Source organism: Acinonyx jubatus, chromosome C2 (genome assembly GCF_027475565.1).
Source record: "Acinonyx jubatus isolate Ajub_Pintada_27869175 chromosome C2, VMU_Ajub_asm_v1.0, whole genome shotgun sequence".
NCBI lineage: Eukaryota > Metazoa > Chordata > Mammalia > Carnivora > Felidae > Acinonyx > Acinonyx jubatus.
The window spans coordinates 83773252-83800452 of NC_069384.1; the positions used below are offsets into that span (position 1 = coordinate 83773252).

The following is a 27201-nucleotide window of genomic DNA, read 5'->3' on the forward strand; positions in this document are numbered from 1 at the left end:
ACCCTGGCTTGCCAAAACATGCAAAATATTAAGTGAAGCGAGCAAAGCCATTGGATTTGAAGTAAAACCATGAAGGAAATGAACTCAAGTCTTTACACTCTACCATAAGTGTCTGTCTTGTGGCATGTTTCCCGGGGCCATTATTTTAGGACCTGCATTTATCTTAAAGTAGTGTGGACTTGGTGTCATTGATCAGCATAGCTTTATGCATTCATTACTCCATCTTACAGGGAGAAATGAAAAGAAACACAGAGACCTGGATTCAAGCCTTGGCCCTAGGACTTACTAGCTGTGTGGCCTTGGGCAAGTTGCTTATCCTGATCTTTAGAATAAGGATAATAATGCAGACTTTGAATGACAGACTTGGGGATTAAAGATGTAATGTATGTAAAGCACCTAGTCTGCCCCTCTGTAGGCATTCAACAAATGGTAATTATTATTATGATTATATTGACATTTAAAGGAGAGCTTTTCAGTGACTTAACTCAAATTTTGACTAATGGTGGGAGTTTGGGGCTATCGGAGAGGGAGATTTTTTTTTAAGTATTGATAATTTTCTGAATCAAACAATAGTTTAAATTCATTAAGGATTCTTGCCACTTAAAGGAATCCTATAGTTACGTAACTGAATTTCTGAGATAAGAAATTTGCATCCACTATCTGATCAGTATCAGTAAATTTATAGGAACAAGAGAAAAGAATATCGAAGGTGAGACTCCCACGAAAAATGCGGTCCATGGGTAAGCAGCTCTGGCAATTAATGATGTTTTATAATACCCTGAAACTTTATTGCTTGGGATCAACCAAGTGCTCTCGTACTCTAGTGCGAAAAGCCAAGCTCACCAATTGGTAGGAGAGAGGTCATGTTATTACTCTTCCCCAAAATTGAGTAGACTAGATATTTGTGTTTGATAGATTTCAGTTATCTATCAGTGCTAAAGCAGAGCATGCAAGAGAGGCGCAATTGTGGAAAGATCTTTGGGCTAAAGACTTGAGTTTTAATTCTGACTCTGTACCAACTAGTGATTAGGAGTTGGGCATAAACAAAGTGAAGCAGACAGCTATCATCTTCTCACTGGGATGGAGCAGGGGGAGTCCCCAGGAGCTTCATTTCTTAGAAATGAAGTGTGATGAACCTTATTCTCCCAACACTCACATTCATTTATGGCTGCAAGTTAGGTAGCTCTGAAAGTTTAATTAAAATTTTTACACTGATTCATAAAACCCAGTAATTGTTTGGCACCCATTCACTTATATGTCTTAAAATTTAAAGAGCTAGGGAACTTTAGTTTTCAAATGTTAAGTGCAATAATAATCAAACTATTCCCTTTTGCTAATTAAATTTTAGGTTATAGAAAATATTATGGGGGGACGGGGGTTGCTATCTTAGCCTTCTTTTAAATTTAGAACCCTAGAATTTTACCGGAAGATCTAACAACTGCCAACAACGGTGTACTTTCAATCTGTCTTAAAGGAATTTTGCTTAATTATGGAATTCTGAAAACAAAAGCATGTTTTACACTAAAATAAATTTTCTAAGGGTCATGTAAATAAGTATTTCTTTTGTTAAATGAATTTAAGGACTTCATTTAAGGAAACATAAATCACTTACCTTATTTTAAACCATCCATGTTTCCCTTAATGGTGTTTACTAAGTCTGAAAGGCATTTATTTAAAATAAGTAGAGTAACTTGTACATTGATTAAACTGCCTATCTCTTTAGGCAGATCATGGAATTGCAATTTCGTAGATAGAGTTGAAGAGAGCATCAATTAAAGATATAGCTAGGCTGAGTCAGGTGCTCATCAGAAGAGATGGGATTAAAGATCGGTTAAAAAACGTAAACCCCCAAGTATGTAAAACTTAAATGCAATAATATAATGAAAGCACAAAATCAAACCAATTGAGATAAAAATGAAGCACTTACCTAGTGTGATCACCTGAAAAGCGTGACAAATTCCTGCAAATTGCAAGAATTCATATTGCAAAGTACTCAGCAATACTTCTGTGTAGTTCTATAGAAAGCCCAGAAAATCCTGTAATATCTTGCAAAGTGCTCCACAGGTATCCAATACTTTTGAACTGATATCATTCTAACCTTCCTCAGTGGGTCCAAATCATGTAACCACTGGTCTTCAAGTGATGAAAAGGTAAACCCTGGAGAAATGGAAGATTGGTTTTCAGTTTTGAGGATGGGCTAGAGATCAAAAATCTACTACTCAGAGGTACCCTGGATACCAAAAAAATACAAATAAAAAAAATGCCCCTTTGATTATTTTTTTAAAGTATTTGCTTCTAAAAAGGACAGAATCCCCCAACCTCCCAACCCATATTTTAATAACCCAACAATAGAAGAGAAATATTTGACAGAGGGTGTATTGGATGTTGATGATCTCCAACTGCTTCCAAATCTGCATAAATAGAACTCCAACAAATCCCCACACAATGAACCTACTGAATGGGGCTCTATTTATCTGCCGCTGACGGATAAAGGGCCAAGCCAATCCTATTGACAGTTCAGTCTGTAGCTTCCAACATATCACTGAGGTCACTAACCCATCACTACAGGACAAGCTGACATAAACAGCTGATGTACTCAACAAAAATTAGGTCTCAAATCAATTCACTGCTGAAACCCAATTTAAGGAGTGCTCAGTTTGCACAGTTTGGGTTGATCAAATTCAGAGATGCGATTCGATTCATATTTCAGTAATGAAGATCAGGGCAGGGAACTGATATATTGAAAGGTGTATTTTTCCATTTCTTCTCCACATAAAATATTCATGGATGCCATGTTCTACAGTGTACTCTGACAGTGTAACAGCTGCCAAAAACCTGGTACCTGAGGCCACTTTTACATCAATAAATTATCGAAGGTTACATCTGTAGCAAGATAGCTTTATTTGGCCGCGCAAATAATACCAAGGTACGTAACACAGTTATCCCAGCTTTTGTTCCCTTGAGGGTGGACTATTGTTACACTCCATGCTGCAGAGCATGCTGGGAAGCTCCAACCAAGATGTAAGGAGGAAAAATACTTGCTTTTGTGTTCTATTAGAAGCAGTATGATGTTAAGGAAAGGTCATAATTTGGAGTCAAACATCAGGAGCTGTGTGAAAGTGACCAGATGATTTCAACTCTCTGAAACACCGTTTGTCCATCGTTAAAATAAGGATGTTCTCCTACCTCCCTGCAGGGTCATTGAGATCAATAAATAGGCAATGTCTCTAAATGGTCTGCCACATGATGGACAGTTTATGTTATTCAGGGTGCTACCTTCCAAGAATGTATCATGTAGTACTAAAACACCAAAGTACTGTGTCTCTCACGAGTCCTGGAGAGCTTCTGTCTCCCTTTAGGAAAATTGGCTGAGTGTAGAAAGTCAATTTTCTGGAGTTCTGTAGAAGCTGGTTTCACGAATGGACAATTTATCCTTTGCTATTCTCACTGTCTTTCTCCTATCATCTCTCAGAACTCTGAAAATCTTCTTCCTCCTGCCCAGAGGAATGTCCTAAATATATGGGGCACCTCCTGAATAAAGCCACTATCTAGTCCAACATTAGTGTTAAAGACTTTGCATTTTGAAAGCACTTTTTAAAACTTACCACTAAGCTCTTCTCCAGAGAGAGACAGACAGAGAGAGAGAGATCATTTATACATTATTTGTTGAGATATATATATATAAATGAGTAACCTCTCATCAAAGGCCACAGAAAAATCTGTGTATAAGCATTGGATTCATGCCTGGCTTTGAGACCCAAGGTCTGTTGAAATGTCCTTCTGCCAACTCATGCTCAGGTTAAGTATCAGCAGCATGCCAGACTACAGAAGGAGCTTTAAAAACAAGGTTTCAATTGCTCCAAACTGAGGCAGAACCTCCTGGACTCCCCCCAAACACATGCCCGTGAGGCTCCTTGCATGATAAACACCCTTGCAAACTAGATTCACTCTTTTGTGTCTTTTAGGTACTTTTTAAAAAATTCAGTTAAAAAAAAAACCAACAGCAATAGCTAAATTCATTGTTTCTGCTGTTTGCCAGGTATGATTCTATTCTCTTTACAGACATAATATCTAATCCTCAAAAATCAGGCACTTTTAAACTCAGTCAATAGATTTTGAAATTGAGGCTCAGAGAAGATAAGTGGCTTGCCCATGTCTACAAACCTAAGGAATCAAAATCTAGTTCGGTGTGGCTTCAAATTCAGCTCTTTTCACTACATTACATTGCCTTCTTGAATCAATTAGTACATTATATTGAAGCATAGTCAGTCAAGGGATCCTCAATCTTACTTCTTCAACCACTAATCCCCTTTGTTGAGTGCATTGCCCTGATCCTGCCCAGTAAAGGAAGGAGGAGGAAGCAACAGAGGAGTTTGACCTGGTTGCCAAGAAAATTATCCTCTCAGTATCCGACAGACCAAGCACACCAGGTGAACCTACCAGACTCCCGTAGCCTGGCCCCATGTTAGCAACAGGAAACACAGATGTTTTCCCATCGATATTTCAAGGAGGACCCCCCCACCCCCCACAACAATATTGGTTCCTGCATAATGTGCAGTAAGACCTGACCACCACAAGATAACCTCAAATCTCAGTTTGGATCACAGAGCACACACTGGCTCTTTTCCCTGCCTGGCATAGGTGATGCCATTCAAGGGTGAGGTCTACAGTGACTCAGAAATGATTTAAGCCCCGAGGAATCAGACTGAAGGGACAAAAGCCACCATTTTTCAGGAGCTGAGTGTTTTGTTTGTCCAGAAGATAGCATCTTGGAAAGCTCCCGGCCTCATGCCCATCACCCCTCGGGGGGTGCACCATGAGTTCTGTTCTTCTAAAGAAAGAGGCCAAGTTCTGACTCACTGGATTTTCTGAGTACATAACTGTGGTTTCCATCATGCCCCTCACTTAGTTACCACCTAGGTCAAATGCCTGCACCTCAGGAGTTTGGAAAACACATCGTAAGGCAGTGTGGCCTCAAGCTAACAAAAGCTTAGCACATCTCCACAGTAGCACATCTCCTCTTTCACTGCCAACTTGCCCAGTATTTGACTTAAGTGGAAATGGCTGTTCATTGGCGAGGTTCATTAGTGAAAAATGTTTCAACAGTTCCATTTAACAACCTGGAACGTCCTTTGGAGAAGGCCAAATTAATATGATTTTTACCTTTAAGAAGCTTAGAAATATAGCTGCCACTAACTCAATGATTACATTGTACTGCCAGCAACAATTCAATATTTTTTTCTCGCCTGAGGGTTACAACACATTTGCACCATGGGGAAGCTTTTTCTCTTTACATCTCAAAACTGTACCACAAACTCTTCCTTTATTCATAACAGCGAGATCTCCAGCTGAGATAGGCACTTTTGTATTGCTCTAGATGACAGTTTTCTGTGTTCTTTCCAAGCACAGGGGGTTTAATAAACATATCTGGCAGGCCTTCCATAGCTGGAGGGCCCAGGATGACACTGTGTGCAAACAATATGCTCGCACTGGAGGGAAACAAGTTTATTCAATTATTCAATTAATAGATTACAGTCAAGATACTTGTTATCCTACAATGAAAAATGGGGCAAGAACTCCAAGAATTAGGGTAAGTCCCAGGATTAGCAGCAGCAGGCAGTATGGCATATACAGATCATGAAGGTATGGCCAAATGCTTGAAAACGTACCCACTGACCATCCAAATATGTGTGCGCACATGCACACACACACACACACACGCACACCAGGTCAGACACACACACAGGCACAGATGCACAGATACGCACACACTTGTGATTATACCCTTAGAGGAATCAGACTCCAAGCACCTAATATTATCAGGGCCTTAGAAACTTATTAAATACTTTAGTATATTTTAATTCCAAGTTTTGATCTTGGCGAGGGAAAGGGAAGGTTGATGTCAGAAGAAGCAGCTCTATATTATGGTCACAGAATTCTGGAAAGTGATGTTCATAGACTTTTCTCTGTGAAAACTGAAAGTATGTTTGCAGGGTTTCATGCATAGCTGCCTTTCTGTTTCAGGGCAAGAACTTTCCTTGATGCAGAACATCTTAGACTGTACTCCATGCCAGAACTTCTCACTCAAGCAATTCTTGGTTTCAGAGTGAAGTTTATCTAGTTGGTATAGATATGTTAAGATCTCATTAATAAGAAATGAACCACTATACTTAAATGTGTGATTTGGGGCAGGGAGGGCACCTTTCTTTCTGTCAGGTTGGTATGTTATGTGGATACAAAGTCACTTGGAGGAGAGAGGAAAGGATAAAGCTGGAAAGTTACCTTGGGGAAACACTGGCAAGGACATTGTGTGCTTGAGGAGGAAATTTTGATTCCTATTATATCATGGTAAATGGGGAGCCATTGATGGTGTTTTTCCCAAAAATCCATTTTTCTTGAGCTCTTCCAGCTGTATTTTTTTAAAAGGTCCTTGCTTTTATTTAGAATTTGTAGAATTGTACTGTTGGTGACCAAGCCCCAGGTAGTACCTCTCTCCCGAGATTTGTAGAATTAAAGACTTGGGACACAGTAGAAACGTACTAGTTGCACTCTCTGTGAAATGGCCATGTGGTTAGCATTCCAGGAAGCACAGGAGTACTGCTACTTCAGTACAGATCAGAAGGGGGGCAATTCTTTAGGTGTTTTAGTACAGAGCTATTCCTTATCTGTGGGGATATATACCTCTCAGTTGTGCCATAAATTTGAGCTCAAGGTAACTGGAAATATATCTTTTTATTATACTGTGGTACCAAGGAAACCATCTCCAGTTTACTGAATGGAAAATAAAGCTGATGAAAATTAAAAAGTCTTCCAAAAATGACTAAGGAATAAGACAGGAAATGCATTTCCAGGTAGAGAAATTTTGTGATGCTTTCAGGAGAGATTGGGAATAGCCTTTGGGCATCTTTATTTCTTTCCTCTGTGAGCTTTAGCCAGGTGGGAGGGTAGACAGACAATTCTTCCAGCAAACAAGTGGGCATAGGAAGTTAAGCAGATGGTTTATTTTAGCTGCTAAGGGAGCTAGCCAAGGCAAGAGACTGGAGTTAAAAATTAAACACCCCCATTCTCAAGGGCAGAATTATCCCAAAGTTCATGGTTGTCTCCCAACAAAAGAATCAAGATAGCTTTTTATGTGTCTGTCAGTTGTGACCTTGCCCTGGCTCTTCCAGATGGAGTCACTGATGTTCTATATAGCAGGCTCAGCCAGTCCCCATCCCACCCCCTGTCTAGTCCCTGGGCCAAACCAGAAAAGGGCAAGTCTTGGCCTGTCCAGGAGGCTGGCTGTAATTAAGGAGTGAGGGCATCATGGCCAGGGTTGGAAGCAAATGCAGCAGACACCTTTTCCAAGAATGGCAGACACTGTTTTAAATTAAGTGAGTATATGCAGGGTCAAAAGTCAAGTTTGGATGTGCATCCATGTGAAGGTGTTAAGCCTGAAAAGGCAGTTCAAATGCATTTCCCAAAGATGGAAGAGAAATAGGTATACAGAGTTGAATCTATCAGGCATGTAGAGACAGGGAAAACAAATGGATAAATAAGAGAAGTCTGGTACATTCTTGAGTCAAGGGCTATTGCCTATTACCTTGGCTGGTACTTCAAGCCAAGAGTACCAGGTGGTCAGCTGTTTTCAAAGGAATACAAGCAGAAGGAAGAGAACAGGGCCCAGGTGACCATCTGGTGGGACCTGAAATTAGTCCTGTTACCATGGATCTGCTCTCTGGTTTGCCTACCAAGAGCTTGGGCACACATCTGGACTCTGAGTTCTAGCCTTTTCTGGTATTCATCATCTTGGCCATGCCTTCTGCTTCTATTCTCTTAGAAATGGACCCTATTCTGGATTCCAGAGCCCTTGGTTGGAGCTCAGATGATTCCCTTCCTACATCTTCCAGGGGATGGCCTTAATGACTCTGTTGCTTGAGTCTTCTCTTCATGACATCTGTTTTAAGTGGACCGATGTCCCAAAAGTGTGTTGTCACAGACATGACTTTGCTGTCTTTAAGACTCTAATTTCTGATTTCCACCTGTAAGATTAGACTTGCTAGGGCATTGGCCCTTGATCAAATGGTTACTTTGTGCACACTATGTATTGGACAAATGAAGGTCCTCGAAGGAGCCAATGTTATAGCCCATTAGCTTCCCCAGCTCCCTTCTACTGCTGCTAGCTTCCCCCTTCTCTCTTCTGTAGAAGGTGGTTGAGGTCTCAGCCTGCCTTGTACTTGAAACTGCCCCAGTTAGGACAGTGTCTCCTGTATGCTCCCAGTGGTTCCAGTATGAAAAACATAGATAACTTAATTCCCATCCACAGAGAATCTTAGAATAATCCCACAAAGGAAAGAGCTCTTAAATCATGTATGAAAAGTACTTTGTAAATTGAAAAAGTCTATGTAACTGTTAATATAATTAACCATGGAGAAAAGAAGACTAATATTCATGAAAGAAACACACCATATACATGATCTCATTTAACTTAATTCTTACAAAAACACTAGAAAGTAGTTATTGTTACCCTTGTTTACAGACAAAGCCATTAGGACTTAGAAAGGCTAAGTAACTTTTCAGGTCACTCAGTTCATGAATGTAGGTCTGCAATTTTAACCCAGATCTGTCCATTTCTAAAACCCATACTGTTTTTCCATGCAGGGCTGCACTACGTAGCCACTAGCATTGCATAGAGTTAAAAAGAGACAATTTATAAGTCAAAGATGTGTACTAAGATACTAATTGTGTGGTAATGACAAATTGCAAATGTGGTTTGGGATAAGCAAAATTGAGATGATTGAGTATCTTCATGGGTGTCTTCGAGGGGGTGAGCTTGAAAACTGGCAGGATTTAGATAAGAGGAAGGCTATTTCTGGGAAGGGGATCAGCAGGGGTGAGCCCCAAGGGTGGAACTGGTGTTGAGGAGGCCTGTGACATCATTCTGGGTGAATTGGGTGGGACAGACAAGCAGAGGAACATCAAAAGCCAGGCCAAAGAGTTAGGCATCATAGGGCAGGAAAAAGGGAGCCAGAATCACATGGAGACTCTAACTCAAAGCAGCCTCAGTCATTACGTTTCTTTTTACTCACAGCCAAGAGGGAAGACTGCAGCCAGCTGGTGGCCCATCTCAAAACTTTCTCCTACCACATTCATTCTGGTGAATCACTCATAAAATTAAGGTATGGGCTGTGTGTATGATGATAAGGGTGTGAACGGGATAATGTTACAAATCCAATATTCTGCTCACCAAGTCTCTGAAATTGGTGGTCACCTTCCAAACCAGACTTTGAGTAGAGTTCTGCTCACTCATTTTTTACCCACAACTACAATTTCTCCTTGACAAACATTCTTTATCTGTTCTTACCTTCTATTCCTCATCAGCAAAAAAAGTGACTGTAAAAATGACTGCTCTGTGGAGAAGATTAGGGAAAGAAAGTGAAGGAAGACAGGACTGGTCCCAAGAGACCAGGTGCTGGGTGTGGCCTTCCTGCCATGGTGGCATCGATTTACTTGTAATATGTAAGTCCAACCAAATAGAATCATATTTCTTATTCAGAAAGAATGTTTGAGAGTTCTAGTTATTTACTAAAGGAACAGTCCTACTGTGGGCAAGATGTGGTATCTTTAGTTCTAGCTAGCGGCAGAAACAAGGGGTGGGGAATGGGCTCGTTTCTAAAGCTTTCTCTAGGTATCACACTTGACTTTGAGCCAGTCCTGTCTCAGTCTGCTAGAGCTGCCATAACAAAACACCACCAACTGGGGGGCTCAAACAACAAAAATTTATTTCTTCACAGTTCTGGAGGTAGGTTTGGTTTCTTCTGAGACCTTTCTCCTTGGCTTTCAAATGGCTACTTTCTTGCTGTGTCCTCACATGGCCTTTCTTCTGTGTATGCACACTGCTGGTATCTCTTCCTCATCTTATAAGGACACCAGTCCTATTAGTCAAGGTCCCACCCTTATGACCCCATTTAACCTTAGTAACCTCCTTAAAATCCCTATCTCTAAATATAGTCACATTGGGGGTTAGAGCTCCTATGTATATAAGTTTTTTTGGGGGGGTGGGAACCCAATTCAGTCCATAACAAACCCTAATACAATTTAAATGGAAATACGAAATTATAGAAATACTACATATATGTATACAATTATTATTAATTGCTCACATTGTTTAAAATTTGTGATAGCTTATGCCAAGTAGGTTTTCTCTAAGTCACCTTACAATAAATAGAATATGGAACAATTCAGGAAAAGTATGCCAGAGGCAAAGAGCCCTGCAGATACATGAGTGTGGTCCTAGTTCAGCCATTAACTTCCTGTGTGACCTTGGAAAAATCACTTTACTTATCTATGTGTCAATATCCTTATCTCTTAAAGGAGAGGCCTTAAAAAATAATAATCTCTAGAGCTATTTCTGCTGTAACACCTATGATTTTGTGACTTTGCTTTACAATTTAGTTAATCAAAAGCTATTCATTCGGGGATGAAGAAGGCTTTAAACACTGGCTACATGCTGCAATTGCTTAGACCTGAGCATAAATATTTGCATTATGCTCAATGGCAATATCTCTTCAATATAAGATGGAAGTGAGATCTGGAAGGTACCAGGTTCCCCTGGTCACCACAGTCAACTTAGGCTGCTGAAGCTATTTACTGGTATCAGTCAGGGTTAAAATCAGGGGGATAACTGCCAAATCTCCATTTCATTTGATGATATTTGTGCACAACTTCCATAACACTCCCTTTGGTGAAAACCAATTTCACAGTGACTTTGAGTCTGTGTGTGTGTGTGTGTGTGTGTGTGTGTGTATGTAATTTTAAATATTTTTAAATAAAATAATTCTATTGGGAATTTTCCTGACTTCTCTTTTTTGGAAGACATATGTCTCATAATTAGCTTATATGAACTCTATTTAATTTGACTGCTTATTTAAAGAGATTTCCATGCTGCATGTGGTATCCACAGGTGCCATGGGCAATTGATAATGAATGTATGTTAACAAAAATGTCACAGTTGTAATATAATGAAAAAAGAGACAGAAAGACTCTGGGGATAGAAGAATAGATACATCAATCTACAGTCAGGGCAAAAACAACTCTTGGTATTCTTGTGAGACACGAAAAAGGAAAAAGTATAAAATGAGAGAAAAAGATGTTTTCCAGATAAAATTAAAACCTACCCTGTTTAGTTTAAAATACATTGAGTTTAAATTTTTCATTGGAATGTTTTACTCCTACATACTACTAATAAAATTAACCTGTTTAATGTTACACTTGTCCTGAGCCCTCAAACAGCCATTAGGGCAACCCAGTGTTATATGTGGATAGAATCACAAGTGTTTACTTTTTAATTATTATATTTTAAAGCTTAAAATATACATTTTCCAGGCAATCTTTAACATCTATTTGTGAAGCCACAAGTAGAAATGGATCCTCCAATTTAATTCCCAAAACTAATATGCCTTCTAGTAGAATTTTCTTCCATACATCAATCTATTTATTACTTGTTCTTTCATCTAATAGAAAGTATACAGGAGGCAGCCAGACACTGTTCTGGTAACTTGTTACATTGTCCTGGATGTTCATAGGACCTAAAGTCTAATAAATAAGTAAACAAAATACTGAGAAAATAAGTGATGAGTGCAAGGAAAAAAAATAAAATAAGATAATGTGATAGATAGATCAGCGGTTCTCAGTGTGGCCCTTGGGCATCACCTGGGAACTTGTTAGAAATGCAAGTTGTTGGGCCCCACTGAACCAGAAACTCTGACACAGCATTCTGTTTTTAACAAGTTCTGCAGGGGATCTGACGCACAGCAAAGCTCAAGAACTCCTGTGATAGATAGCATTGTGGCAGGACAAAAGGGAACTTTAGCCTGAGAACTCTGGAAAGGCTTCTCTGAGCATGTTTGGGCTGAGGTCTGAATATTGAGAAGGAACTCGCCATTTGAGCAATTTGAGGAGGCATTTTCCATGAAGAGAAAGCAGTACTGCAAAGACCTTGAGGCAGAAAATCTTGATGAGTGTGAGACACAAGAAGAAGGCCAATGTGCCTGGCACATCTTGAGAAAGGGAGAGAGTGCATGAGATCATCTTGAAGAGGCAAGCAGGGCACATCATGTAGTAGATGGTTTGCAAGTGTCTGTAAGAAAAAGCAAGAATCAAAAAGGGGACAGCATGTAGTCTTAAAGAACAAATCATCAAAAACTATACTCAGGAAGAGTTTTACTCTGTACTTAAAAGATGAGGGTTTTCTCTAAACGTGAGCCTTTATTTCTCTCTTCATTTACCTGCTGCTTGCATATATTATAAAACACAAAATTTATATAACTAAATGAATTATTTTATTTCAATTCACTTGTAAGGTAACAACAGAACTATGAGCTCCTGGGTGGGGGAAGGTATTTAGGATTGTCTCATCATGAGTTTATGTCATATATAATTTATAGTAAAAGCAAACCTGTGATTAATATTTCAGCAACGTTGGTATTCACAGAAGGTTTATTGCCCTTGAGGAGTTTATGATCTGATGGGACAAAAAGTCTAGCAAGGTGTTTTACCATCTTTAATAACCACAATTTCGATTAAATAGTTGGATCAAGTTCTCTACTTCCCAGGGGATCATTTGCACATATGTTATGTCTCCCCTGTCTGAAGTCCATTTATTAGGGAACTGAGAAAATAAGGTGATATGGTGGATGCACTCTATTATTGCCCCCATGCTCCTAGTATTCATACCTTTGTGTGGTCCCCCCCCGCCCCGAGTGTGAGCAGGATCTGTGACTCACTTTTGGCTGATAGAATATGCCAGAGGTGACAAGAGATACACGAGTGCATGTATATGATTCTCTTTCCCTTGCTGTTTTGAAGAGGCAAGCTGCTACGGTGTGAGTTTCTATATGGAGACATCCATGCAGCAAGGAGATGAGGATGGCATGAATCCATTAAGCCAGAAAGAAACTGAGGTCCTTAGTCCATGACCTGCAATGAACTGAATGCTGCAAATAACCATGGAAGTTTGGAAGCAGATGCTTCCTCAGTCGAGCATCAGATGAAATTGCAGCCCAGCAGACATCTTGATTACAGCCTGTGATCGCCTGAAGCAAAGGACCTAGCTAAGCCATGCCTGCACTCCTGACTCATAGAAATCATGAAATAATGAATGTGTTGTTTTAAGCAGTAAGTTTGTGGTAATATTGTTATGCAGGGGTAAATAATTAATACAGAAAATAAGTAATAGCTTATATTAATTGTTTTCCCTGTGCCAGGTGCTGCTTTAAGTATTTTACATAATTTGACTTATTTATTATTAGTACCATTTTACAGATGAGAAAGCTGAGTCACAAAGCAATGAAGTTACTTGCCTACAGTTATACCTAGGAAGTGAAAGGGCTGTGATCCAAACGCAGAGTCTTAGCCACTACACTACAGTGCTGCTCAGTCTGCCTAGTTATCACACCAATACCAACTACTTAGAAGGTTGAGGTTGGAATTGTCACCTGACCCACAGTATACAAAGAAATAATACATGGTATTCAGTGGGAATTTCCCTGAAATCATTGGTTGTTGTTCCTCTGATTATTCAAATTTTATTTAATTTCCTAAGTGTTATTAAGTGGAAAAGTGTACACTGAGAGGATTAGGTAAGTGTTCAAAATGTTATAAAGAGACAATAAGAAACAAAAAATTATAACTTATTAATAATGGCAACTTATATTTGTGCAGCCCTGATCCTTATTATATGCACTCAGATATTTCATCACAGTCTGTCCCCAGAGTAACATTTTGAGAAAAGGAGAGTAGATACTAGTCTCATCTCTGAGATGCTATGGCCCAGTAACAATGTTGTCCTGTAAGAGAACGAATTACTGACCACACAACCCTAAAGATTAAAGAGGCTTTAGAAGTTTGATATGGCCAAATGGAATGGCCAGATGACCCTTAACTAAAATTATACTGCAGAGGAGTAAACTATTCTATATCCTTTACCTCTCAAGTCAGAGACAGAAGAGTGAGCAGTATTAAAGTAGGAGATACTAAGCCATAGCAACAGTGGCCACAGATGAAGAAGGTATCAGGTTCAAAGCAATATGCTTTTTTTCTCTCTTGTCTAAGCATCTGAGGTTGGGAATCAAAGATGGAGACCAACCATGCCTCATGGGTAATCACCCAGTCTCTGCTCAAACACTGTATGATCTACTTCCTCTCCTGTCTTATCTTCTATTACTCTGAGTCTTGCTTGTTTAATTTTGGCCCCTCTGACCTTCTTGCTGTCTTCAGAACAAGACAAGCTCTTTCTCCTATCAGGGTCTTTGCACTGTCTGCTCCTGTCTCCTAGAGAGGTTCTTTCATCAGACCTTCTTATGGCTTTCAGTTGTCTGCTCAAATATCACCCCAAAGATATATTTCTTGACCATTCTATTAAAAAAAAGGCTTCCTCTGCATTCTTTCATTCCCTTAGTCTGCTTCTGCTTGATTTTCCTTCAAAGCACAAATACATTACTAGAAACTGTTTTTTGGTTTTTGTCTGTTTGTTCCATTGGAATGTAAATTCTAAGTGTGGGGACCTTATTTTCTTGTTCTCTTTTGAATTCTCAGCTCTCACAACAGTGCCTGTGGCATAAAATATGCTCAACAAATATATGTTGAATGAATGAATGAGTGATTACACCCAGGTCAGAGTCTTGTGTCAGGATGCGGGACAATTTCTCTCAGGGTGACGTGGGATGATTGGTCAGGAAAGTGGAAATTCATCTAGACAATATTGCTAATAATTTCCCCATCAGGAAATACTCTCAAAGACCTCGTGAGTCAAGATACTCCCCATGCCTCGTGTCTTAGTTTCTTAGTGCTGCTGTAACAGACTACCACCAATTTAGTGGCTTAAAAAAGCAGATTATTTAGTTTACATTTCTGGAGATCAGAACTCACTAAGATAAAATCAAGGTGTCTGCAGAGTTGGTGTTCCTTCTGGGAGCTCTCAATAATTGTTTTTTGCCTCTTCTAGCTGTTAGGGACCACTAACATTCCTTGGCTCATGGAAGTCTTCTATCTTCAAAGGTAGCAATGGCCAGTGCAGTCTTTCATTCAGGGCATCACTCTTCTGCCTCCCTCTTCCACATTTAAGGAGCCTTGTGATTACATTGGGCCCATCCAGATAAACCAGGGTAATCTCCCCATTCAAATTCAGTTGATTAGCAACTACAACCTTAATTCTTCTTTGCCATGTAACCTAACTTATTTATAGGTTCAGGAATGAGAATGAAAACATTGTGGGGGCTATCATTCTGCTTATAACTACTAACCCAGTGCTGTTGTCTGTGTGTCTGTGCCTGTGCCTGTGCGCGTGTGTGTGTGTGTTTAATAATCAGGATTTGTTCTGAGCGAGAATCCGAACACGAGAACCATGTTGACTCTTAATGTGTGCTGCTTTTATCACAATGTGCTCACAATCTCTCTAATTGAAAAATGTATTCTATTTTTGCTAGAGAACAATATTGTGTTCATCAGACAAATGCTTTATCCTTCTATCTTTTTAGAAAACTGGGATGGTGTTTATCCTTCAGTCTTCTGACTCTTCTCCTGTTCTCTGTGGTTTCTTAAGAGCAGCAAGACTGGTCCTTTGATCATATCTTTAAGGTGTTTCAGCATCCTGGGATGCAGTTCTTTCAACCATAGAAAGTTTTCTCATTAAGGGCACTTGATACTCTCTCTCTTCATCTCTCTTGGCTCTGTTTCCTCCTTGCATTGTTTGTTCTGCCCTCTCAGTTTGAAGATTATTCTTCTTGTTAGATCACTCCACAGGCAAATAGAAGTGATTCCTGGTAACAAAGCAAAAGATTCCCAAAGCAAGGGGCCTAACACTAATCAGAACCAGGCCTCCTCACATTCTGTATCTCCCCACAGTTTATAGGATATGTTTACCCATGCCATCCACCTTCACTTTTATAGCTCTCTTTCTAATTTTCCTTGGTTGAAAGCAACTTTATATTCTTTAGCATTTTTTTTTTTTATCAGCTTTCACTCATTCTGGGCTGGTCTTACTTGAACACACTCTGTTTAGGATCACGCTTTTGCATGTTTAGTGTTTGTAAATCTTAAATCTTAAATTTGGAAGAAAGAATGTCTACTATAAGGCCCACATAAGCAAAGAATGGCCCATCCAAGGTCACCTGTAGCTGAGCAGCTTATGGTCTATTCCTCCCACTATCAGGCACTGCCCAGCCAGTCTCATCCATCATTGTACTTCCCTTCTTCCATCTCTCTTCTGAGTCCTTTTAAATATAAGCTCATCAGAGAGCCCCTTGACAGTCACAAAAGCTTCCTTAGATGTGCCTACCTTTATTCACATGGGGATTATTCATGAATATATGATCAGAATTACATTTTTCAGACCCCCTGTCTCCTTTGAGCTATGTTCCCTTTTAAAGTCTCTGTCCATAGAAGGATGCCATTTCTTGAGAGTCATTTCTTTGATTTAGAGGGGAAAAAGGCATTCTGAATGCCTGAAGAGCATATTTGTGCTTATCTTTGCTCCTCCGACCATCTTTAAGTCAGAAAAATGCACACATTTTCTCCCACAATCCCTATCACCTTCACAGACATCGCCTTACTAATGAGAAATAAGTTGAGAAGGGCAGTAACCTCTACCTCTTGGAAAATCAAAGTGGTGGTAAAGCACAGCAAGGTAAATATTTATCTGATTTCCTGACTTTGGCACAGTAAGACTTCCTGCCAAAGACTCAATGGTACATGTTCCATTTGCTACTTGGATGGCCTCTCTGAATCTTACTTCACCTATCTATCAAATAGGGGAAATATCTACCTTAGCCACTTTTCCTAAGGTTTCTAGGGAAGATCAAATGAGAAAAATATGAAAATGTCTTGGAAAGCAAATGCTAAATAAACAGAGTTTTTCAATATCTTTCCCAAGATCCAAAGTCCATGAAGAAAGAACCACAGAAACAATAGACCAGCATTGCCTGGCTAAGCAAAGGCAACAAAACTGAATCCAGGGGCCGGAAAATTCCTGACTTAACTCAGAAATGAAAGGCTGTTGCTTATAGGTGTTCATACCATCATGTGTCGTTAGTCCTACAATTTAAGGTTGCAAATTTTGGGAAATGGAACCTATGCAGAAAAATGAAATTGACTGACAGGCTTCAGTCAGGAAAAGAAGTGTTTAAGAGGTGACCCATTCACTTAATTGTCAATGCTTATATGTGTGAAGTGTGTAGGGCTTAGTGGGAGGTACAAAAATGTAAAAGACAGCCTCTGCCCTCAATGAGCTATCAACTGAGTAAACACTGATATTCAAACTCCAAACATGAATTCAGGAAAAGGTTTCAAGTTTCTACTAAAGTGCAGCCAACTTTTGGATGCAGAACAGTAGAATAAAAACATGATTTATTTTCACCATATGAATTGACATATAGGCAAATGTAAATCACTCAGTATAATGTAATGATTTCTACCTCAGTCAGAATGGGTTCAGTTATGCTGTCATAACAAGCAATCCCAAAATTTCAATCACATAAAACAACAAATGTTTATTTTTCATTCATGCCACTTATCTACTTGATATGTGGGGTATCACTATCAAACCTGTTTCAAAAGGGTGAGTGTCTTTTCCATGTCTGCTGGGACACAGTGTGGATAGGACCAGTATGGATATATTTACTATCCATGAAAAGAGAGTGAGAAGAACTCTTCCGTTCAGGGCTTCCAAATCAGAGTTTCAGCTTGGTCTCTGATAGCTATAGGTAGTTTCTCTCAGTCCTACTCTCCTCAGACCTCTCTTCCAACTCTGCCACGTGTAGTACTTGGCTTTTAGAAACATCATGATGCTGCTCCTTCTGCCTAGAGCATAACCTGTTCCCCACCACCACCAGCATTTGCCTAATATTAGTTCTGGGCTAAATTGACAGGTATAAATCAGACACAAAGAAGCACTTCCTTAAAAGCAGTTCTAGCCTTAGAAAACCAGAAGAGGGGTGCCTGGGTGGCTCAGTCAGTTAAGTGCCCAACTCTTGATTTCAACTCAGGTCATGAATGATCTCATGGCTCATGAGATCAAGCCCTACATTGGGCTCTGCACTAGACATGAAGGCTGTTTAAAATTCTCTCTCTCTCCCTTTCCTTCTGCCCCTCCTCACTCATGCATGCAGGCTCTAGAAAGAAAGAAAGAAAGAAAGAAAGAAAGAAAGAAAGAAAGAAAACCAGAAGAGTAGTATTTTTTTTATGTGAAAAGTTCTAGTATGAGTCCACCTGAACAACATTCATCCAACACATCTGTACTGGGCCCCAAGTAGGTACCAGGTACTTTACTGGACATCAGAGATTCAATGGTGAGCAACACCAACCTGTTCTTGCCCTCCTGGAACTCAGTGCAGAGGAAGACGTAGATCAAACAATTACACATATGGTGGGGCGCCTGGGTGGCGCAGTCGGTTAAGCGTCCGACTTCAGCCAGGTCACGATCTCGCGGTCTGTGAGTTCGAGCCCCGCGTCAGGCTCTGGGCTGATGGCTCAGAGCCTGGAGCCTGTTTCCGATTCTGTGTCTCCCTCTCTCTCTGCCCCTCCCCCGTTCATGCTCTGTCTCTCTCTGTCCCAAAAATAAATAAACGTTGAAAAAAAAAATTCAAACAATTACACAAATGGATTTTACCAACTGCAGTAAGTGATAAGAAGGGAAAGAGCAGAGTGTTGTGAAAATGTATATTCACTCACATTGTGAATATGTATGTATATTTGACCAGGACACACATGAGGGTGATCTTAAACTTTTACAGCTGTCCAAAAAAGGCAAAAATTAATAAAAATGTGAGCACCCTCCATCTTCCTAAAAAAGGGGATGATGTGAAACCAGGAACCTTGTGCCAAGTTGCAGGCTGGGGGAAAATTCATAATAACTCACCTCAGTCAGATACTCTGAGAGAAGTCAATATCACCATCATAAACAGTAGAATCTGCAATGATCAAAAGCACTATGATTATCATCGCGTGATTGGGCTGAATATGATTTATGCCGGCAGCCTCAAGGGTGGAAAAGACTCGTGCAATGGAGATTCTAGAAGCCCTTTGATATGTGAGGATACTTTTAGAGTTATTACTGCCTTTGGCCTTCTAGGGAAATGCGGAAACCCTTGAGGACCTGGCATCTATACTCTTCTCTCACAGAAGTATCTCAACTGGATAAATAAGACTATGAAGGGGCAGTTTAGATAACTGTATTTCATTTCACTTGCCATCACTTGTTAATGTTATCATAAATAAAATCAATTTGTGTAAAAAAAAAAAAAAGTCCTAGGAAGGTTTTCTCAGGGGAGTGGCATTTGAGCTGGAACCTGAGGGGTGAGTTATAGTAACTGAGGTTGGGAGGTGGGTTGATGAACTAGGTCAGTGGTTCCCAGCCACATAATGGCTACTTATGAGTCACATCAAACAATAGAACTAATAAAATTTAGGAATGGTTTACATTTCTTAGGCAAAATAAATTCCAGACTTGTCCTATAATTGCATCGTTCTCAATCACCTGCTTTCCATTCCTCTTCCCCTATTGGAAAAAGTGGAGTTCTGAGCCATGTACTCTGCTTGTACACATCCAGATATGCTTATTAAGGTGGGTTTATTTTGTATGAACATCATCTCTCACACGTCTCTCTTCGATGAGAGGTTGGGAACTAGTGGAGAAGATGACATATAGGGAATTCCAAGCCGATGATACTTCCACATGTCAAAAGAAAGGTCATTCACAGTAGAGAATGCAAATGTTACAAAATTTAATTTATCAATTCTTACAGGTAGGATGTAAATAATAATAAAACTATGATTGGTTTATTTTTCAAAGCTTTTTGCTGAAAGACATTTTAGAAACTTAGTACTAAGGCAAAAATATCTTCAATGCTGACATGATACAAAATTAAATATCACATTGGCTTTTATTTTAATGTTTATTTCCTTCTCGCATCCCAATCCATTGTGGTCCACATGTACATATATATGATGCATTTTGTATATATTCGCCTCATAACTTGACAGATGGGAGGGAGCTTGCAGTCATTTCTAAAAGCAGACAAAAGGCCGTTGGTTCTGCTCGGCATGATGGTTTGTGAAGTCAGAATATCACACGCTTCCGTTGATGATTATATAGCTCTATCCATCTGTCTGCCACTGGAGGTTGGGAGACAGAGACACAGCTCCCACCGTCCCCATAAACAAAAGTAGACCATGCTGTCACCAGTCAGACACGCCAGCTAATTGGAGCTGTCGACAGACACAATATTCTGTGTCAACAGCTCTAGTAACAGTTTGAAACAGCAATGATATGTTGGTTGATGGTGAGGATGACACATGTGTCTCTAATAGCATGCTAGAAATCTGACATAACTAGAAAAGAATTACTAAAATGTGATTCCTGGCCTCTGGTATTCCTGTTCATACTTACCAATCCCTGCAGAGGTTGGGGGAGGGGTGGTTGTAACCCATCTCTCTCAGTATCATTCCACAGGCTGACAGCTTAATTTGATACTCATAATGTCTAACTTTAAAATTAATCTTGCTAAAAAGATTTGTTTCAACAAGCCACCTAACCTTAAACTCTTTGGATAATTAATAAGGCAAAAAAAAAAGGGGGGGGGGTTGTACAGCTTTCTAAGTTGAAAATAAAAAGGAGATGTTTTGTCAATTTACCATTTCTGTAACTATACATTTATACTGATATTTGGGAAAGTAATTTTTACACAGTTAAATAGATACAAATGCTCATAGACATGGCTTATTCTTGAACTTAATTTCATGATACACAAAAATAAGCCCAAGATAGAAACATACTTACAACATAAACAAGGCTTTGGAATATAAATGCGTATTGTACATTAATCTCCGTGTAAATTCATACCTTCTAGGAAAACTTTATATCATGTCTTAATAATGAAAAGTCAGGAAGTCCCTTGCTATTTGCAATCATTTATCTTCCAAATAATTTCGTCACCTGACTACCTGAGTTTAAATTTTAGCTCAGCCACTTACTAGCTTAGGTAAGTTAGTTAACCTTTGTCAGCCTTTATTTTCTCATCTATAAAATGTAGGTAAATAACATAAGCTACCTCATAGAGTTATAAGGATTAAATGGGTTATCACTCTCTGAGTGTGTAGAACAGTGCCTGGTATATCACATAATTAGAGGTCAATAAATATTATTATTATTAGTGGTAGCAGTAGTAGATTTCCAAGGAGAACTTTAGTGATTAATGAAAGCAAGAAAGTAAATCAAGAACAGTGCAAATGCCAAAGAGCAAAGTTGTGGGCATTACACAGGCCTGAGTATGAATCCTTCAGCCCTAACCAGGACTTGTAACTTTGGTCAAGTCACTTAACCTCCCTGAACCTTTTTACTTTGTCTGCAAAAGAGCTGATACTTGTCTTTAAAAGATATTTTGGTCGGGGGGCCTGGGTGGCTCGGTCGGTTGAGCGTCCGACTTAGGCTCAGGTCACGATCTCGCGGTCTGCGAGTTCGAGCCTCATGTCAGGCTCTGTGCTGACAGCTCAGAGCCTGGAGTCTGCTTCAGATTCTGTGTCTCCCCCTCTCTCTGCCCCTCCCCTGCTCATGCTCTGTCTCTCTCTGTCTCAAAATAAATTAAAAAAAAAATTTAAAAATTAAAAAAAAAAAAAGATATTTTGGGAGAACCTGGATGGTTCAGTTGGTTAAGCATCTGACTTTGGCTCAGGTCATGATCTCATGGTTGGTGAGTTCGAGCCCCGCATCAGGCTGTCTGCTGTCAGCACAGAGCCTGCTTCAGGTCCTATGCCTCCCTCTCTCTCTGTCCCTGCCCCACTGGTACTCTCTCTTTCAAAAATAAACAAACCTTTAAAAAACTAAATAAGTAAAAATTAAAAGATATTTTGAAGATTTAAGATAACTTAGAGCACTCAACACAATTCCCAACATGTGGTAGGTATTTCCACCGATTACACCACGTTTGCATTATAAAGCACTTTTATGTTTAGACTAATTATTTTTCCTCTAATTAATTCTGTGAAGTAAAGTATAATGACTACTGTACTGGGGAAAAAGTGGTGCTCAGAGTTGTAAAACAAAGGATCAGTGGGTATGGGATTATTGAGGTTAGAAGAAGATGTCATCTTCCAATTCTAGGACTAGGGTGATATTCAGCTCTTGCCAAATACCTCTTTGCCAGATGACCAAACAACTGAAAGCCTCTTGATTTATTTTTTCCATTCAGACCCCCAAATTTGATGTCTTCAGAGGCCTCTATCCCTCACATTTAGAATCAGCCTTAATCATTACCTACTTACACTTCACCAATATTTCCATATTCCTTGGATGTTTGTAAAGATCCATAAATGGACGCCACAACACTTACCACACCACCACCACCAAAAACAACAACAACACAAATGCATATGCACACTGGACTTAAATTACCTTGCTCTTTGAAGATATAAGGAAGACAAAGAAAAAACCTTTCTTTGACAGGCAGGTAAGATACTTTTACAACAAATAAACCACAAAGGAGGATTCTGTGTAAAAGGCTTTTCCATGTCCCAGCCAATGGCCTATGTCAACAATGTATTCTTTTTATATTTTATTTATTTTTAAATTTTTTTATTATTTCTTTCTAGAGAGATAGAGTGTGAGCAGGGGAGGGGCAGAGAGAGACAGAAACAGAGAATCCCAAGCAGAGTCTGTGAAGTCAGTGTGCAGAGCCCAAAGCAGGGCTTGAACCCACAAACCTTGCAAGATCATGACCTGAGCCAAAATCAAGAGTTGGACACCTAACTGACTGAGACACCCAGGAACCCCAACAATATGTTCTTTTTAAATCTTAATGTTACCAATTGTACGTAAATAATAAAATAACCGTATGTAACACAGAATTGTCTGGTTACTTCATGTCACAGTCACTGTATAATGTAAGGTGTTTAGCTTTCACTTCCAATGACTAAGAAGGTAATGGGGCTTTACTTTCTATGAGGCTAGATAAGCAACTGAGCTCTGACCATAACACCTGCTTTCTGGAATTAGCGAGGTCCCTTTTTGAAAGCATGAGGAGAGCAACGTTGACCTTTCCAGAGAGGAACTAATGCTTCAGCTTTGGCTTCTTCCCTCCTATGCCAGGTGACTTGAACCTGCTAGCTCAGATTTGCCACCCAATGCACCTGCCCTTCACTTCCACCAGTAGAGCCATTTATGTCGTCCTTTGCATTTCCCCACCTCTGGTTCTTTATTCATGGCCGGAGCCTGACATACTGGATCTTTCATGCCTCTAAATGACCAAAGCCCTCAAACTCCATCTATGCTTCAAGGATCCTGTTGCAATGGCTCCCCTTCAGAAAGGGTTCCCTGATTCTCAGTACACCTGTCCTGAGCTCAAATGAGGGGGTTAAATCTCTCCCTCATTTGAATTCTCCCTAATATGGCACTTGTTATTTTTTTTTCCATGCAGTATAATCAGTTACTTACAAGCCTTATTTTTTCCCCGGTATTGTCAACTCCTTGGTAGCAGGATTCAGGTCAGATTCATTTTTGTTTTTCATGTAGAGCTTAACATCTCTCTGTATTTCTTAGTTACTTGAATAAATGAATAAATTCCCCTCATTCTTTTTCACTTCAAATATTTAAACTTCATATGCTTAAGTGGACAAAACCATAACCACACAATATATCCAGGAGGAAGAAAGGCATGTAAGGTGGATATGAGGGCAATTTAAATGCTGAGGCTTGAGATTCTTTTTTAACATCAATCCCATTTCTTCTTTAGGCCCTGCGCTGCTTGAGAATATGGTTTACAGCAATGTATTTGCTTTGGCCAATTCCATTATTAAGATAATCAACATGTTTTAACTTGAAATCCATGGAAAAGAATGTTCCCTGTATGATTATTAACATCTACTCACATTAGTGCTGTCTTCTCTAATTCCTCCTATAAAAGTAGCTACATATGCATAAGCTTTGACAAATCACCTTGCTTTTCTACACATAATCTCTAAATCAAGAATTAATCCAAGGTAAATGACTTTTCAGGTAATGGGGCAGGCTTGCACATTGCACAACGCTAGGAGGCGCCAGTGAAGAGAGCCTAATATAAAGGACACTCCTGGTGTTGTGCAACACACAGTCTGCATGGCTGCCTGAAGCTCCCTGAGGTGGAGAAACCTCAGAGAAACAACTTGAGTACATACCTATAATTCAGAGTATTTTCACTCATATTCCAAGGAAAAAGAATAAGCTGGGTTTCTAATTATATACATGAAATGGCTCGATAATATTAAAATAATGCTTTTTGTTATGTTTGGTTATAACTCACTGTAAACATTGTAGAAAGTACAGGAAAGTGAGAAGAATATAAATCCTTATCTCAGAGACTAAAAGTCCTTATCTCAGAGATTATCACTCTCTTAACCTCTGTATCGTATTTCCTTGTGGTCCACCTATATGCACATATGAAAGTATGTATCTGCATACTTGAGAATATGCTCTCCATGCTACTTCTTGAAACTTAGCATTATATAATAAAGCCTATCTCAAACTTGCCTATTGAACAGAATAACCTGGAGAACTTGTTTAAAATATAGACCTTTCAGAATTTTCCATAAGAGAACCAATTCACTAAGTTTGAGGTGGATCCCAAGAATTGGTATTTTTAACAGCTACCCCCCGCGATGTAATTTTTATTTTCAGGCAAGTTTGAGAAACAGTGATTTCATAAGCATGTCCAAAGGTATTCAGGTGATTTCTGAACAAAGGAAAACAGTTTAACCTAATTCTCTCAGCCTTCTCAGCTGTGTGGATCAAATGCAGTTATAGTATAAAACTGGAAAATTGAGTGCACTGAACAAGCAAGAAAATGCTCCCAATGCCCCAACTCTCCTTAACGTCCTGACCCTGGCCATGAGCAATAATTATCTAGTGACCCAGATATTCCCCATCAGGTTGGAATGGGCCAGAGATAATGTTAGTAATGTCCCTTGAAACCAGACTCGGGGAACTCTCCAGAAATTCTCTGGGCGAAATCAATCTCCTTATATGAGGAGCTGATCATTTGTGCCAGTTTGCCTGTTCCCTCCCAGGCTATACCTGTAGTTCTGGCATATATTGTTAATAATAATGCCTTCTTTCACTTTCAGGAGTGTCCCAGGTGAGACAATAAATACATGGGTGCTCACTTATAGCGTCATTTCCACCTTCTTCTCTGATCCAAATAACAGAAAGGAGGCTTCCTTCTCATTGGATCCTTCATGTCCAAAACCTTTTTTTTTTCCCAAAGTGGAGATCTTATTAATGAATCAACTGCTCTCTTGCATAGAAGAACAATGTTAAATAAAACTGAGAACCAAACCATTCCCATGGTGAGGTCTTTCTGGCCAATTAAAGGTTATTATTTTGCCATTTTTCTCAAAGCGCTGGAAGTTCATAAACTTGTTAAGGTGTGCTCTCCTTTTAAGAAATCTTCTAAACACTCTGCCACAAAAAGTTCTGCAAAAATAGCATTTTAATTCTGTAAAAGAATCCATTTAATATTTACTTATTATAGACAATGAGCTTCTTAATTTTCACTATGATAAATATAACTGTGATTAATATCTCTATTCATGGATTATTAGTCATTATTTCTTTAAGGTAGTGTTCTAAAAGTTAGCCATGATATTTAAAGTAACTCTTCTTCCTCAAAAGAACCCCCCTATTTTATTTTATTTTATTTTACTTTATTGTTTGTGTGAGTGTTCCAATAAAATGTTATTTGCAAAATTAGGTGTTGAGCTGGAGTTGCCTGGCTTCAAAGTTAGGTCCCTGTTTTTAAAAATAAATGATAGTTACAAAGAATTCAAGAAAAAATTAATGGGAATAGCCTGCAACACTTAAGTGTTAAAAGCCACTCTCTCATTGGTTGTGCTTAAGAATCTATGACTGAAGGGGCGCCTGGGTGGCTCAGTCGGTTGAGCGTCCGACTTCGGCTCAGGTCACAATCTCACGGTTCATGAGTTCGAGCCCCGCGTCGGGCTCTGGGCTGATGGCTCAGAGCCTGGAGCCTGTTTCCGATTCTGTGTCTCCCTCTCTCTCTGACCCTCCCCCATTCATGCTCTGTCTCTCTCTGTCTCAAAAATAAATAAACATTTAAAAAAAATTTTTTTTTAATAAAAAAAATTAAAAAAAGAATATATGACTGAAGATGGATTTAAGATGGTGGAGTGTATGGGGACCCTGAGCCTGAAGCACAGCTAGATCAGCATCAAACCATTTTTTTTTAACGTTTATTTATTTTTGAGACAGAGAGAGACAGAGCATGAACGGGGGAGGGTCAGAGAGAGAGGGAGACACAGCATCTGAAACAGGCTCCAGGCTCTGAGCAGTCAGCACAGAGCCGGACGTGGGGCTCGAACCCACGGACTGCGAGATCATGACCTGAGCCGAAGTCGGCCACTTAACCGACTGAGCCACCCAGGCGCCCCAACATCAAACCATTTTTAACACATAAAAAGTTGATCTGAAGATTAATACTACAATGTGCATAATTTGAGCCAGAGAACTTGGCAGGTACATGGTGTGGAGGCGTGAATTGGGGGAGAGAAAAGTCATGGAGCCATGGAGAGTAGGGAGACGTTTTCACGAAAAGAGGACAGAGAGAGAAAGAGAAAGGGGGAGACAGCAAGCCATCAGGATCGCTCAAGAAAAGCACTCCCCCCAAAAGTAGCTGGAGGGAAAGAGAGAAAAAGTGAAAACACTTGCAGGGGACTGGACAGGAAATCTGTTTCCCAAAACCATTGGCAGGGAGAGAGGGGAGGGTTTCAATACCACCAGGATTCTATAAACAGTGGAGCACAAAGACTGATGAGGAAGTAGGGTGAACCCTCAGAAGCAGGAAGCACAGTCTGAGGGGTACATGTGCCACACAGGGAGAAATAGTTCCCCTGTTTGGAGTGCATTTGGTAGAGGTTGTATGGCCTCCTTCTCAGCAAAAGTCCCAGCGGACCGCAGAGAGCTGCCACACTTACTGATACTGGAAAAAGATGCCAGAGTGTAGCAAAACCTGGTTCTGGCTGTGTGTTGTGATTTACCATAAACTCTGAGCCTTTTCCACTGCGAATCACATGAACATTTTCTGGGACAAGCCAGCACCCCGTCATTGCTTGGCAAGATCCTCCCCCAGAGAATCAGCGATGGTCCAAGCCATGGGGTCTCTAAAGTGTTGGGTTTTGAAACAC

General features: G+C 39.8%; 1 pseudogene; it reads left to right on the top strand.

Annotated features, from left to right (window-relative positions):
- The first annotated feature begins 18689 nt into the window (after positions 1-18689).
- On the top strand, positions 18690-19242 carry LOC106967363 (granzyme A-like; annotated as a pseudogene).
- The last annotated feature ends 7959 nt before the right edge of the window (positions 19243-27201 follow it).